The sequence below is a fragment of the Pyrus communis genome, chromosome 1 (genome assembly GCF_041283825.1).
Source record: "Pyrus communis isolate YQ-2024b chromosome 1, ASM4128382v1, whole genome shotgun sequence".
In the NCBI taxonomy this organism is placed as follows: Eukaryota; Viridiplantae; Streptophyta; class Magnoliopsida; order Rosales; family Rosaceae; genus Pyrus; species Pyrus communis.
Window position 1 is genome coordinate 10,963,129 of NC_142565.1, and position 6,579 is coordinate 10,969,707.

The 6,579-nt window shown below is 32.6% G+C and overlaps 1 pseudogene across 1 annotated transcript; it reads left to right on the forward strand.

The window, feature by feature from the left end:
* Positions 1 to 1,575: 1,575 nt before the first annotated feature.
* Positions 1,576 to 5,470, forward strand: LOC137719491 (1-aminocyclopropane-1-carboxylate synthase 1-like; annotated as a pseudogene). Its single transcript, XR_015964309.1, has 4 exons — positions 1,576 to 1,858; positions 2,083 to 2,214; positions 2,313 to 2,437; positions 4,760 to 5,470. The product of XR_015964309.1 is annotated as a 1-aminocyclopropane-1-carboxylate synthase 1-like (transcript).
* Positions 5,471 to 6,579: the final 1,109 nt, after the last annotated feature.

Here is a 6,579-nt window from a genome sequence, read left to right on the forward strand (position 1 = left end):
TTCGATAGTCTCATAAATTTAATGTATCATAATGTTTAAAAGTGCGATACGGAAATGATTTGACTGAATGATTCGAAAGGTAGTTAAGCAACATAAAAAGTTGAAATTATACTATTATAGAGCAAACCGTACAGCCATGTAAACCATTACATACGTTAGCAAATGTGAAAGGGATGCTTAAAATCAATGACTAATACGAGCGACTGTTTGCGCTAAAGTCAAATACACAATCATCGCCTTTGGTTGGTGCTATATCACTTTCAGGGTGTATGTTTTATCTTTTAAATCTAAAATTTGCAATTTGTACTACCCTTATAGAGTAACAAGAAGCAACCTTCTCCACCCTCCCACGGTCCACAAACCACCTTTTTGATTTGCTTGGCTTTTCTGTACTACCAGAGACCACCGCGTGAAATATTACAACAAAGGTTAGGGGGCCGGAAAGTACATTTTATGAGATGTCCTCACTCCTCATCAGCTATTTTTGGCAGGATCATGATATAAGTCGATTTTCCAACTATTTATGAGGTATTTAATTGCATTCGCATTTGAGCACACGAAGGATTTAATTAATAATTTTAGAAAAGATGGCAAAGTAATGCAATGGAGCACATTAACGTGGAGACCAAATTATTATCTCACAAAGCAACCGTGGAGGAAAAGGAAACCTCAAGGAAATAGTAATACCCTTTAGATTTTAAGTCCTAACAATGTGTGTGTCTTGTGCATTTACTACTCTTGGTGCACAAGTCCAAAACCGACCAAATTCCAAAGTTCTAACTTCTAACTATATGCTTTCAGTCAGCACCAAAATCTTCATTCTTTCTCTCATGGTGCTTTGGGGGAAGCTTCATTCCTAGAAACATAACACATCCATTGAAGAAAAAATTAACACAAAAGCAAATACCTAACTACTAGAAAAATGAAAAACAACTTTTTATATAGATAAAAAGAACCATCAATGATGTGCATGTGTACATGTTAGTATCTTATTCATTAGAAACAAATGAAGTTGAGATAAGCCCTTATTTGATTAAATGATATATTGTTGTGTGACGATAGAGTAATGCTATATATGGAGATTCAATTTGTAGGTAAATTTGTAAACCAAATGATATGTCACCAATAGAAAATGAGTATGTTTATCAACGGTTAAGTAACAATCCAATTATTAACTTTCATGTCATTTAGTTTATAAAATTTTAACTACAAATTTAGTCTCCTTGACATTATTTGTTACAATATTACCATGTGGCATGTCAATTGAGAAAAAGTGATGAGTTCTAGGATTGTTTCATGAAAGGTGATGTATAAGGACCACCAAGAGGTGCACTGCCGGTGTAGACGTGGTTGTACAAGTTTTTACATGCTTGATGGTTCGGTATGATGTACAATACGCAAGCAATTACGACTCATTGACCAACACTGGCACAATTGAATTCTGTTATTTCCTTTCTTATGGGTTGGTTTTTCTACATTCGAATTTTGAAATGGACTTTTCCATCAAAGTTTGCTTCCTGTGCCGCTTGCCAGTCAATCTTCCACTGCCTATAAATCCACAACTGCCTTACCCTTTGCCTCACACTTCATTGCTTAAAAAAATAAGCACTACTGTCGTTCCAGACTTCCAGTAGTATTATCATTCCCTCTAGCTATATAGTTTGTGTGTGTTCTTTGGAACAAAGAAAATGGCCTCATCTGCAAGTGAGAATCGCTTACTGTTATCCAAGATTGCAACCAATGAAAAACATGGTGAGGACTCGCCATACTTCGACGGATGGAAGGCGTACGATCAAAAACCATTTCACCCAACTGAAAATCCTGAGGTGTTATCCAGATGGATCTGGCAGAAAATCAGGTTTGGACTACGTTATTCTTTTTCTTCCCGTTTTAGTTTATTTCAGTTATAAGGTGGTTAAGGGGGGGAGGGATTCAAACTTTCGCATTGAAGTCGGAGAAAATATTCACTACCACTTGAGCTACCAGCCTCAACCGTGACTCTGTTGTATTATACTTAATTACGTTAGAGTTAAGAAGAAATTAAGCTAACAAAATGCATGGTTTTACTTTGTCTGTTTTCAGCTTTCCTTCGACTTGGTTGAAGAGTGGATTAAGAAAAATCCCAAAGCCTCTATTTGCACTGCTGAAGGAATTGAGAAGTTCAGAAACGTGGCCAATTTTCAAGACTACCATGGCTTACCAGAGTTCAAACAGGTATACATACACATATGCATGCATGGCATGGTCCATGGAAATCAATTATTCAGTAATTGCCATTATAATTTACTTGCATGATCTTAATTAATTTTCAGGCCATTGCTACGTTCATGTCGAAAGCAAGATGTGGTAGAGTCACATTTGATCCTCATCGCGTAGTTATGAGTGGCGGAGGAGCCACCGGAGATGTTTTCCTTATCCCCTCACCGTAATATCTAGCGTACGTGATGCTTCTTCTATGTCTTTCATTTCAAATATTGTGTTTTAATTGTTTACGTTTACGTACGTACTTTTCTAATAGTTGAGTACTTAATTCCCCAATAGCCATCATTTTTCTTTAGGAAAACTAATAAAAAAGGATTGAAAACTTTAAGTTTTAAGGATAAGAACAAAATAAAGGATAAAGTGAATAGTATCATGATTGACTTTTTAGTGTAAAAATGTAGTTTTTCGTTAAAGTGAACAATACCGATAGCTTTTCGTTAAAGTTTCATTCTTCTTTTGCGTTTGGTTGACTACGCATGTTTTAATTTGTACACACAATACAGTAGTAGGTTTAAGAATTTGGTAGAAAGAAACTTGTGGAGGCCAAGTCATCGACTTGACCACAAGGGTTTTGAAATCCTTAAGATAAACATATATTTGGGTTTTTATATTAAGGATAAATTAGAATCAGATGTCTCAGTTTAGATTTTTCTAAATTAAACATCTGTTACTTTTCAACTTTATATTCCAAGTATATTCTTAATTTAAGTATTTTATAAATCCTTTTAAATCCATTTCTATGTAAAAAAAATGCACTCAATAATAGTCATTAATTTATTGCTATTTTTATGGAATCTCATCCCTTCCTCAATTTAAGGATTCAATTATATCTACTGGGGTTCAAGATTAATTGGATGAAATATAGTTTTTCTAATTTCCAACTCAACATTTTATATAGATTATAAAAAAAACAAGAGTCGTTTATAATTAAAATTGAGATGTAGTTTTTTGGGTTACACAACTTACACATAACGTACCATAAGTTTTGTACGTACCAAAATAAGGATAATACAACGTACTAATAACTTGGTACGTACTAAATAAAGAATTGCATAACGTACCAAAAGCAATATTTTATAACGTACCAAAATACAAATACGTACCCAGATTAAATTTATATAACGTGCCAATAATGTACCAAATGATTGGTACGTTATATTTAATATATCTGTTTGGTACGTTATATTTAATATATGTGCATGTTATATTTCATAATTGTATGTTAATATGATGTTTATGTGTTTTTAGAATTTAAAACAACAAATTATTTGAATAAGAAAAATTCAATTTTGAACGAATTATGATAAGATAAGATAGGATGTTTATGGTGATTTTAGAATATTTGTGATATTATTTTCTGAACTAGTTGGTTAATTAAATACAATAAAAATCATAATTTTTAATTAAAAATTAGTAGAAGAATGTTTGATCAAAAGTTTAAAAGTTATAGATGTTTGATTAAAAAAATTCAAATTTGAGGCATCTATATCAAAATGCCCCTTATATCAAAGGTCAACAGATTTGGTCCCCTTGAGATAGAAAGAGTTGTAATATTTTCTATACTTTTTTTAAATAATGTTTTGGTCTGAGAATTTTTCATATTTGAAATTAATATATAGGTACTAATAAATTAAAAAATAGGTACATTTAGAAAAATTTAAAATGGGTACAAATAAATTTAAAATATGGGTAAAAATACAAATAAAAGTTCAAAAAATATGGGCACAAAAAGAAATTAATATATAGGTACAAATTAAAACTAAAAATAAAATTGGTACAAATTAAAAAAGGGTTGCAAATTAAAAATGGGTACCAACTAAAAATAAAAATATATGATTAAAAATTTAGCCATAAATATAAATATACCCTATGTAACATTTCTATATTTAGAAATAAAAAATATTTTTGTTATTGAAATAATTAATGATGTTTATCAACCTTGATAAAAAATTAAAAATGAATATGGTTTTAATCAATGGGGTAGTAAATAAAGGGATGAGAACCTAATTTCTCCTTTTCTTTTATATTTATAGAAAGGTTCCTAATTTTGAATCTCGCCCACTTACTCATCATTCTATACTCAGCCCTCAAGATCATATACAATATTATTAATGTATATCATAAGAACTAGTTAAGACTATGGACTCCATAGTTGAAATTTACTAGAAGATCAAGCCATACGCATCAATCCTCAACCATACATTCACATTGGATGATAATTCAAATCAGATTAGTCTGTGTAGTTACAACTGGATGTTTAGGCAAAACTCCAACTTCGTTTCCTTCTCATATTTAATTGTTTAAAGTCTTAATCTTTATACCGTAATGTTAAAATTCTTTAATTAGCTTCAATTTCCCTTCTCATTTTCATATATCCATATGTACAAATTATGAAGAAATTGCTAGTTACAAGTTACCAAGCTAATTTAGAAGATTAATATATGGATTGAATTAGTTTCATTAATAATTAATTAAGATTTGATATGTCTAATTGCAGATTTTACCGAGACCTCAGATGGAGAACTGGAGTCCATATTGTCCCGGTCGATTGTGATAGCTCCAACAATTTCAAAATAACCAAAGGAGCACTGGAAGCAGCTTATGAAAAAGCCCAATACAACAGAGTCACGGTTGAGGCTTGTAGCTCAAGTGGTAGTGAATATTTGTCCGACTTCAAGGCGAGTGTTCGAATCCCTCACCCCCTTAACCACCTTATACCTGAAAAAAACTAAAACGGGAAGAAAAAGAATAATGTAGTCCAAACCTGATTTTCTGCCAGATCCATCTGGATAACACCTTCAGGATTTTCAGTTGGGTGAAATGGGTTTTGATCGTATGCCTTCCATCCGTCGAAGTACGGCGAGTCCTCACCATGTTTTTCATTGGTTGCAATCTTGGATAACAGTAAGCGATTCTCACTTGCAGATGAGGCCATTTTCTTGGTTCCAAAGAACACACACAAGCTATATAGCTTGAAGGAATGATAATACTACTGGAAGTCTGGAACGACAGTAGTGCTTTTTTTTTTAAGCAATGAAGTGTGAGGCAAAGGGTAAGGCAGTTGTGGATTTATAGGCAGTGGAAGATTGATTGGCAAGCTGCACAGGAAGCAAAATTTGATGGAAAAGTCCATTTCAAAATTCAAATGTAGAAAAACCGACCCATAAGAAAGGAAATAACATAATTTAATTGTGGTAGTGTTGGTCAATGAGTCGTAATTGCTTGCATGTTGTACATTATACCGAACCATCAAGCGTGTAAAAACTTGCACAACCACGTCCACACCGGCAATGTACCTCTTGGTGGTCCTTATACATCACCTTTCATGAAACACTCCCACAACTATCACTTTTTCTCAACTGACATGCCACATGGTAATATTGCCTTAAGTAATGTAAGGAAAATTAAATTTATAGTCAAAATTTTATAAACTAAATAACATGAAAGTTAATGATTAGATAATTACTTAATCGTTGATAAATATATACTCATTTCCTATTGGTGACATATCATTTAGTTTGCAAATTTTGTCTACAAATTTAATTTTCATAATATTACTCTATTGTCACACAGTTGTGTATGCCATTTAATAAAATAAGGACTTATCTCAACTTCATTTGTTTCTAATGAATAAGATACTAACATGTGTACATGCACATCATTGATGGTTCTTTTTATCTATATAAAAAGTTGTTTTTCTTTTTCCTATTAGTTAGGTATTTGCTTTTGTGTTAATTTTTTCTTCAATGGATGTGTTATGTTTCTAGGAATGAGGCTTCCCTGAAGCACCATTATAGAAAGAATGAAGATTTGGTGCTGACTGAAGGCATATAGTTAGAAGTTAGAACTTTGGAATTTGGTCGGTTTTGGACTTGTGCACCAAGAGTAGTAAATGCACAAGACACACACATTGTTAGTGAAATGATATGTGAAACAAGTGTCGAAGCAAAACAAAAAGTGAAATAAGGAGTCAATATGTGAAACAAGTGTCGAATCAACAAACTCCAAGATAATGGATTAATAGTCCATTACTAGCCCTCACATTTCATCACATCAAGCCAATCATACAAATCAAACCACATATTCCACAACAAGTTCAATACACAAATCAAATCACATAAAATAAACAAGCATATCACAATATAATGCCATCAGTACATAAATGAAGGTGCACGTCAGTCAAGGAGACACGTCATCATGATGAGCCCAACAAGCTCCATAAAATCTCAACCGCACTCTAAGATCAGTAACATGCTGGAAGAACTCACGCTAGTTGACTAAAAAGTCGACCATCGATCAAGGTCAAGAATAGGGTCC